The sequence below is a fragment of the Phalangium opilio genome, unplaced genomic scaffold (genome assembly GCF_054372755.1).
Source record: "Phalangium opilio isolate 3A_F unplaced genomic scaffold, DU_Popi_V2 ptg000046l_1, whole genome shotgun sequence".
Lineage (NCBI taxonomy): Eukaryota > Metazoa > Arthropoda > Arachnida > Opiliones > Phalangiidae > Phalangium > Phalangium opilio.
In genome coordinates this window covers 3,283,276-3,293,115 of record NW_028324169.1, presented here as the reverse complement: position 1 = coordinate 3,293,115, position 9,840 = coordinate 3,283,276, and positions in this window count along the sequence as shown.

The following is a 9,840-nucleotide window of genomic DNA, read 5'->3' as shown; positions in this document are numbered from 1 at the left end:
TCCCAAATAATTTGACACCTTTTCCAAAATATCGTCATTCACATTTATCAAATTCCCAAATAATTTGACACCTTTTCCAAAATATCGTCCTTCACATTTATCAAATTCCCAAATAATTTGACCTTTTCCAAAATATCGTCATTCGCATTTATCAAATTCCCGAATTTGACACCTTTTCCAAAATATCGTCCTTCACATTTACCAAACTCAGCAATAATTTGACGCCTTTTCCAAAATTTTGTCCTTCACATTTATCAAATCCAGGGATAATTTGACGGCTTTTCCAAAATATCATTCTTCACATTTATCAAATTCCCGAACAATTTGGCACATTTTCCAAAATATCGTCCGTCACATTTATCAAATTCCCAAATAATTTGACACCTTTTCCAAAATATCGTCATTCACATTTATCAAATTCCCAAATAATTTGACACCTTTTCCAAAATATCGTCATTCACATTTATCAAATTCCCAAATAATTTGATACCTTTTCCAAAATATCGTTATTCACATTTATCAAATTCCCAAATAATTTGACACCTTTTCCGAAATATCGTCATTCACATTAATCAAATTCCCAAATAATTTGACACCTTTTCCAAAATATCGTCCTTCACATTTATCAAATTCCCAAATAATTTGACCTTTTCCAAAATATCGTCATTCACATTTATCAAATTCTTAAATAATTTGACACCTTTTCCAAAATATCGTCCTTCACATTTATCAAATTCCCAAATAATTTGACACCTTTTTCGAAATATCGTCATTCACATTTATCAAATTCCCAAATAATTTCACACCTTTTCCAAAATATCGTCCTTCACATTTATCAAATTCCCAAATAATTTGACTTTTTCAAAAATATCGTCATTCACATTTATCAAATTCCCGAAGACACCTTTTCCAAAATATCGTCATTCACATTTATCAAATTCCCAAATAATTTGACCTTTTCCAAAATATCGTCATTCGCATTTATCAAATTCCCCAATTTGACACCTTTTCCGAAATATCGTCATTCACATTTATCAAATTCCCGAATTTGGCACCTTTTCCAAAATATCGTCCTTCACATTTATCAAATTCCCAAAAGATTTGACGGAATTTCCCAAAATTTCAAAGATTTCCCCAAAACATAGCAGTTTTTCTCGCATTATATTTCCGTCCTTTTATCAGAAATGAACGGATTCCGTTAGCTTAAATAATTCCATAGCTATAACTCCGGCGCGAGTACGTCAATTTTTCGCTTTGGTCCCATTGAACCGAATTCCCATTCGACAGAAGGGGTTTTTTTTGGGGTCCCATTCGACCGAACGTAGCCAAAGGTGCGATTTTATTATAGTCCCATTGGACCGAAATTCTATTGAACTGGAAGAAGACAAACTGTGTGGTTTTGCATTAAATATATTTTAAATTTCACAACTTATTATTGTAAAATAAATGTGAGTTGAAAATGTATTACTGCACTTATTTTAACTACGTTTTAGTTACGGCGAACCTCACCCACCCTAGCCTAGCCTAACCTAACCTAACCTAACCAAACGTAACCTAACCTAACCAAACGTAACCTAACCTAACCTAACCCAACCTTGTTTGGAGGTAAAAAGATTATTTATAAGAGTATTAAAAACCCGCCTCTTACCACGAACAATTTATTAGCAATAATAGAAATATTTTGGAAAAGATGTCAGATAATTAATTGGAGAATATTTTGGAAAAGGTGGCAGCTAATTAATAGGAGAATATTTTGGAAAAGGTGGCAGCTAATTAATAAGAAAATCTTTTGGAAAAGGTGGCAGCCTATTAATAGGAGAATATTTTAGAAAAGGAGGTAGCTAATTAAAAGGAGAATATTTTGGAAAATGTGGCAGCTAATTAGTAGGAGAATGTTTTGGAAAAGGTTGCAGCTAATTAATAGGAGAATATTTTGGAAAAGGTGGCAGCTAATTAATAGGAGAATGTTTTGGAAAAGGTGGTAGCTAGTTAAAAGGAGAATATTTTGGAAAAGGTGGTAGCTAGTTAAAAGGAGAATATTTTGGAAAATGTGGTAGCTAATTAGTAAGAGAATGTTTTGGAAAAGGTTGCAGCTAATTAATAGGAGAATATTTTGAAAAAAGTGGCAGCTAATTAATAGGAAAATCTTTTGGAAAAGGAGTCAGCTAATTAATAGGAGAATGTTTTGGAAAAGGTGGTAGCTATTTAAAGGGAGAATATTTTGGAAAGGGTGTCAACGAATTATTGGAACCAAACCAAACCAAACCTAAACTAACCTAACCTAACCTAACCTAAGCTAACCTAACCTAACCCACCCGAAACCAAAATATTAAACTTTTAATTTAAAACTTAGAGACATTGATGGAACTACCATTAAGACTGTACTTCATTTTAAGCATAATTTGTTTATTAATTTTATATATCTCTTGCCTTGAAAGGAATGAAAGTGAGCGTTTTAATTAGTATCACGAAACATTTACTTTTAATATTATTAACATACCTTTCGGAGATTCGAACCAACAACCTATCGCTTCGCAGTCCAACTTCGTATCCACTACACCACCGAATCGCTGACGGCTACAGTGTTTCAAGTTATATTCATGTATTTTTAGGGGCATATTCGGACGATTGGGATTTCGGTCCATCGGGAATATAGCCATTGGGCTGGAAATCTAAAATCATTGCGGGATATTCGGTCGAATGGGATTTCGGTCCATTGGGAATTCGGTTGAAAGGAACGATACCAATTTTTCACAGACCTCCTCGGCTTATTTTTAAAGATTGAGTGCAAAATGCGTTAAGCGGATAGCGTTCGCAATGGCGGTAAGTGCATGGATTTTAAAATTTTCCAAAAATTTTTTGACCAACTTGCGGCGGCCAAATAATTTTTTAACTATTTTTTTCGGACTCCTCATGGTCCAATTAACTAGAAACCATTGTTAGTTGGGTGGCTCACCTAAAGTGCAATCCTACCCGATATTCGTTATTAAAAGTTTTTCGAATAAATATCATTTCTTGGAGGTTAATTATACGATAATTAATTACATTTAGTCGCGGAAACTATTTTAATAAATATTTTCACGACCATAAAAACCTGACCAGTTCCTTCTTTGTAGCCACCAAATACCATAAACTATCTAAATATATAACATAACCCAACCTAACCAAACCAAACCTAACCAAACCAAACCTGACCAAACCAAACCTGACCAAACCAAACCTGACCAAACCAAACCTGACCTAACCAAACCTGACCAAACCAAACCTGACGTAACCAAACCTGACCTAACCAAACCTGACCTAACCAAACCTGACCAAACCAAACCTGACCTAACCAAACCTCACCTAACCAAACCTCACCTAACCAAACCTGACCTAACCAAACCTTTAATATGAAGGGTAAAATATAGAAAAACATGGAAAATATATATTTTTATTAATTTCCGCACCTTAATTTTAACAAATTAACCTTGAATAAATGATATTTATTGAAAAAACTTTTGAATGCGCAAGCTAAAGTAAAGTTTAACCTTAACGCACCTCATTTTTTAATAATTTTATGCTTCTAATGCCGATTTCTTCGGCTTTAAACAAAGCCCGCTCCGTAATTAACCCTTCCGGGCTAAGTAACACTGCGACGAGATTGTCAACTTTTAACGCGTTCATTTTCTTACAGTTGTTGTCTTGTCCAAAGCTAAACCGTTTGTGACGGCATCGCGCGAATCCCTCCAAATTTGTAGTAAACGACAAAAAACCAAAGAGAATATAGGGGAGGAGTGGAAAGAGGGGAAAATCTTGTTGCTCTTTTCTACCGCGCATCTTCAATGCGCAGTACCGAGGCAATTCCGTTTGAGACATTTAACGGTATCGTAGGTGGCGCGACTGAGCCGGAAACTCCCTCGTACCACTAGTATAATTTAGGGGCAACAATGTAATTTAGCCTTGTGGAGCGGGGGAGCTTCAACTCCTCCCCTATATTCTCTTTGAAAAAACGTTACCACGCTCTAGGGTGCCCTCAAGCGGACCTAAAAGGAAGCTGATGCCGTTTTCCAAGGAGCACTATTTAAGGAGACGTAGCTGTATTTTAATTCACTAATAAGGAAACTTTCACTCTCTACCCAACAAAATTAGCCCATGGGAAACGGCATTAGTTTTTTCTTCGTATTTTAACAACCAATTCCTATGCCGTGTTATTTAAGGAGATCTAGGTGCGATGAAGGCATTATTAATTAAAATTATAGCTATTAAAGCTCAAAATAGCCATTTTTTTAATTTTGCCAATGGTTTTAAATATCGTTTAAAAATTAATTTGATCTAAATTAGCCAAAGGGGGCGAATGTTTTAGAAAGGCATTCAAGAGGTTCAAATTGGCTTTTTAATCATGATTAGTGGTTTGTAATACATTATTGGAATTAATTTGGTCGTTAATTAAAAAAATTAAAAGTGGCCAAAGCTGAACTTAGTACAGAATTGTTTATTTTATTATTATTATTATTATTATTTTCCCTTATATTGTCGGCGTCTGTAGAGAGTTTGTCGTAGCACAATTGTTAGGATAAACGTAATGATTGGTTTTGATTAAAATTAGTATAGTTTTTGAGACTTTCCTATAATAAATATTAAAGCCATAGCAGTTTAAGATTTTTAAAATTTTGACTTCAGTTATTTTTAGGTTGTCGAAGGGTATAAAACCAAGTTTTTCTCATAAATTACGATTATTAAAATCACCCTTAAACACCCGCTGAGTGTGAGATATTTTTTAAACCAATAATCAAACCGGATCTTTCCGGCGGGTGATTCGAAAAATTCTGTATTTTTTTGGCCTAATCTAAGAAATTTAATTTAATAAAATTTAAATAACTAATCAGGATTAAAACGAATTATTAATTTTCTAGAATAATTATGAAACGTTTCCAAACACTATAGTAATCCCGACTCTAATGGTCATTAAAGTAATTAATTAAATAGACTTTAATTTCTGTTCCCACCATTAAGTCACTTGTGTTTATTAGGGGGGAATACTTGAAAGGGGTTTACAGACATAAAAAGTGAAACTGTTCTATCGGATGAAAACCTAGATGGCGCGAAGCGTCCACTCCCTTTATTAATTTTCTCTGCTCTACCAGACTACCACTCGCCGAAGAGCGGCAAAATTTTTCGGGTCAGAATCTGTTTGGCGTCTGGGACCTCCGCAGGTTGCTTTCGTATAGGTTGTCATATAGCTTTTGAAAAGCCTTTTTATCGTGATTCAGCCAAACACGATTCTTAATAGGAGGTCCAAAACGCTTTAATTACTAGCGATAAAACTGTTAGCTGTTTTCAACAGTATTTTCGGCTAATTTTCTAATCGAATCAGAAAGATTCGTATAAAATATGAGCCAAGTACAAATTTTGTACGTTTTTCTTGGCAAAATTAAATAAGGAGATCCAAAGTGCCTCTAAACTGAGCATTTTATTAAAGAGCCAGTTTTCACGGATTTGAATAAAAACATCAAATTGATGTACAAAAATCCTGCCGAGTAGAAATTTAGTACTTTTTATCGGCGAAAATAAGAGCTACGTTAAAAATGAGTTCTGAAAATTTTGACCAGAAAGAATTCCTTATGGATTTTTCATCATCAGTAAACGAACTTTTAGAGTCGTTGAACAATGATACTGTCGATTGTGACATCATTTCTTTGCATAAACGCAATGATCAATCTGAAAGATTTTCTGAAACATGTTTAACTGCAAAGAATTCAGTTCGAGGGGTTGAGGAATTAGCTATTGAGACCGATTGCACTAAAACCACGTCCATGGGAAGAGAATGGAACCCTTCTGGAAATGAATTACATGACAGTAATTTATTAGAAGAAAGGCACATTGCTGCCAAATTCCTTGACGGAGATGAAAATCCAAATTGTCCAGCAGAATCTGAGGGCGAAATTGGAAATTTCACGCGTGATATTTTGGGAACTTCAAAAACCCTTGCATATAAAAGTGGTATTTCAAGAAGCCTAAAACCAGAAGAAGCGCTTAATATTTTAATGGATGTAAAGAATGGGGTTATAAAAAATAACGTTTTGAGATTTTGCCCAAAAAATGAAATTAAAGGGGGCGATAGTTTTTTACTTTGTAACGATGACATAATGAAGGAAAGAGATCTATATAATGACGGAATGCGATGGAGAAATTCTCACACTACCAAAACGTACTAAGACATCATCAAATTGTACTGCGATATTAGACCTGGATTAGAAAAAGCAGGTAGTAGGGAGTTTCAAAGGCATGTTTACACTCTTAAAAAGCGTTCGAATGGCCCATATCCTGTATTAATTCGCCATAAAGGTGATGAAACAGTATGGGTTGAAAGACCACATGGAAATTCAAAACAAAACAAAAAGTTCCCTGGTTTCCTACTAATCAATCCACGTTAAATAACGTGAAATCTAAAGTGAAAGGTCAAAAGAATATTTCAATATGGGTAATTTTTACTTAAGTACAGTCGTAATGCGTAATACCGAAATAGTCAATGACCCTATTTTCCCTGTCTTATTCATGATACACCAAATAAATTCAGAGCCATTCATAAGAGCTTTTTTTCACGTCTGGTGCTGGAACTGGATTTTGAAACCTTGGGCAAAAATTTTCCCGTGGTTATCGTTAGAGAAAAGGGTATCTTCAAAGCTGTAAAACAAAGCTGTTCCGTGGCGTCCGATAATTTATTGTTTTGTCACAACCACATCAAAAAAAATGGTGGTACTACTTCAGACCTTAAAGGATATCCGCTTCATTTGGGTGCTCTTTTACAATGTGAAAACGAGGAACAGTTTGAAGAACAGTACGAGAAATATCGTAGCAAATGGTCGCAGCCTTTTTTGACATACGCCGATAAGTTTTTGAGAGAAGACCTGAAAAATAATGCGATTGCGGCGCAATTCAAACGTTTTCCTGCGTTTCAATCAAAAACTCCAACAAATAATTTAAGCGAATCGTTCCATAGTGTATTAAAATCAAGTTCTAAAGGAAAGGAACTTGATTTTGCTGAAGCGGTTTTAAAAATGACTCATTTGCAGCATTTTGCTTTGGACTCGTTCAGCAAAGCTTACAAGAATATTCAGGGAGACGACACAGTGAAAAAGAACGTTAAAGATTGCAACTATGAACTGAAATTGAATTTCCGCTCAGAGAAGGAGATAATCCAAGAGGTTAAATCAAAATTAAGCTCCTATACCGAAGTCAAACTAGACCATAGAGCTTCTACTGGGTTTTTGGCAGAAATGTGTTTGAAAAATGGACTAGTTGAGTTTTGTCAGCATTTGCTAGTTTACAAAGTCGGGGATCCTTTTCATGAGAACAGAATGAACGTTGTTAACTCCAATGATATTGAGCGACCTTGTACGTGCAAGTGGGGAAAGAATCAGTGTTTCCACATTTTAGCTGTTCAAATGCTTTGCCAAAGAACAGCTGCGACACTGAGAAATCCGAATTCTAAACTAAGTGATCGGTACAAGGCAACAACCACGGGGAAGCGTGGGAGGAAAGGTTATTATCCTCAATTACTTTATTACAGTATTTTGATGCTCCAGATTCTCTTAATGCAAGCTGTAACGTAACGGGTGATTTTTTTCCAGACAAATTAAAAACGCCGAAAGGTTTGTATAACGCTGATATTGGCTTTGAAAAATCTGATACGAATTCGGAAACATCTGACATGCCAAAGTTTAATATCGATATGCCATTTTCTGACGCGGAATCCGAAGCTTGCAACTACCCTAGCGTGGAAACGGATGTGCAGGTTTCTTATGTGGAGTCAGAAACATCTGGTGAGGCTGTGGATAATTCTGATGTGGAATCCGAAACCGGCAAGGATGCAGGATCGGTGGTTAAAGTTTCTGATATTGAATCAGAAACATCCGACATGCCTAACTTTCATATCGATAAGCCATTTTTTGACGCGGAATCCGAAGCTTCAAACTTACCTAGCCCGATATCAGATGTACAGGTTTCTGACGTGGAGTCAGAAACATCCAGCGAGGCTGTGGAAAATTCTGATGTGGAATCCGAAACAGGCAAGGATGTAAGATCGGATGTTAAAGTTTCTGATACGGAATCAGAAACATCCGACATGGCTGTGGAAAATTCTAACGTGGAATCCGAAACATCCAAGAAATCCGATGTCCAAGTTTCTGATATGGAGTCCGAAGAACCGCCAGTAAAAATATCAAAACTCGGTGAAATTCAATTGCAAAAAATAACCCGGAAAGACTTCAAAGCAGCGAAAATGGTCCAAGTCGAGGATAAATTTCCACCTTGGAGCCCTTTTTAACTCTTCTTTTGACAAGAAAATGAGAGGAACATATCAAATTTTCGAATTATGCGATCTTAAAGAGAAGAATAAACCAATTGAATCGCGAACAGTAGATAAAGCCATTAAAATCCTCTTGCAAAAATCTGGCCGTTCAAATGATTTTGTTTACATGACATCCCGAACATTCGACAGCTTTCGTTTTTTATTTGGGAATAGCGAGCTTTATGAAAAATTTCGAAGAGAAAATGGCGCAAAACAAATTAAAGAAAGGACATTACTAATTCATATTGCGCCCCCACAAACAAAAATTAATAATCATCTTTCCGAGTTGGTTTGCATCACGGAAAAATTAAAAGAAATAGCAGCGTTCGATGCGCTTCAATCAGGAAGTTCAGTATAGGATAGAGACTATGAAGTCGTTTTTGATTTGGCTGATAATTTATTTGATGTAATTCCTAATGAATGGGAGAGATATAACATGCCTCTTGACTACCCAAAGACCGAAAATTCATATGACTTCCGATTATATATAGTGTTATACGTATATTATTTACTGCGTAACGATGAATATATTCAATTACCTTTTACAAGCACATTACTCCGAAGATGGATATTTAATTTAATCCAAACAAATTTTTTAGAAAAATCTTCAAAACCCTCTAGGAAAAACGTGATTGTTGGCAAAACCCTTCCAAATATGCAAATGGGGTTCCAAGAACGACATAGAGTTGCGTCTGACATTGCGAAAGAATTTGATTTGAGTAATTTTTATAGCGACGGTAAATGCACGAAGGAAATCCTGAATTTGAGAGAGTATGAGTGTTTGAAACCTCAAGTATATATTGATGACTATTCATTGGATTATGCAGGCAAAGAGCTCTTGGATTTATTCGGAAGAAAAGGGGATTTTTTGTGGATACCAATATATGTATTTATCGTTTAATGAGTCCGAAATGAAACCGAAAATCAAGTTTGTATACACATTATCAAACTTATTTTTATGAAAGAGACATCCTAATGATCCTTCCAAGAACCATGAACCACTCAGATCATTGGCTTCTAGCAATAATTCGGAAAAACGGCATAATTTCTATATTTGATCCGTCAAGAACGAGTCAAGAGGTTATCGAGCCTCATGTAAAAAATTTGAAATTGATATCATTTTGGCAATTTGAAACGGATCTTAATTTTGAAATCCAGTACGTCGAAGAATCCTTTCCAAAACAAGAAAACGCTTACGACTGTGGATTATTCGTTTTGTCATACGTGTACAATACTTTAAAAGGAGTGCCTCAAATGTCTTAGAAACCTCCACCCGACAGCTTAAAAGGTCGGCAATGGATTTATCATTTGATACAGAGGTTCAAGAAACCCATGGGGCGTGTTTAGGAATTAGGTTACGTTATGCATATCTGTAACGCAAATAAACAATAGTACAATTTTGAATAATATTGAATGAAACTTAATTTAAATTTTAACAAACCAAAAATGTCCTTATACGTAGTGAACCTTTCATAATTTGGGGATCCAAACCGCTCGTGACGCCACTT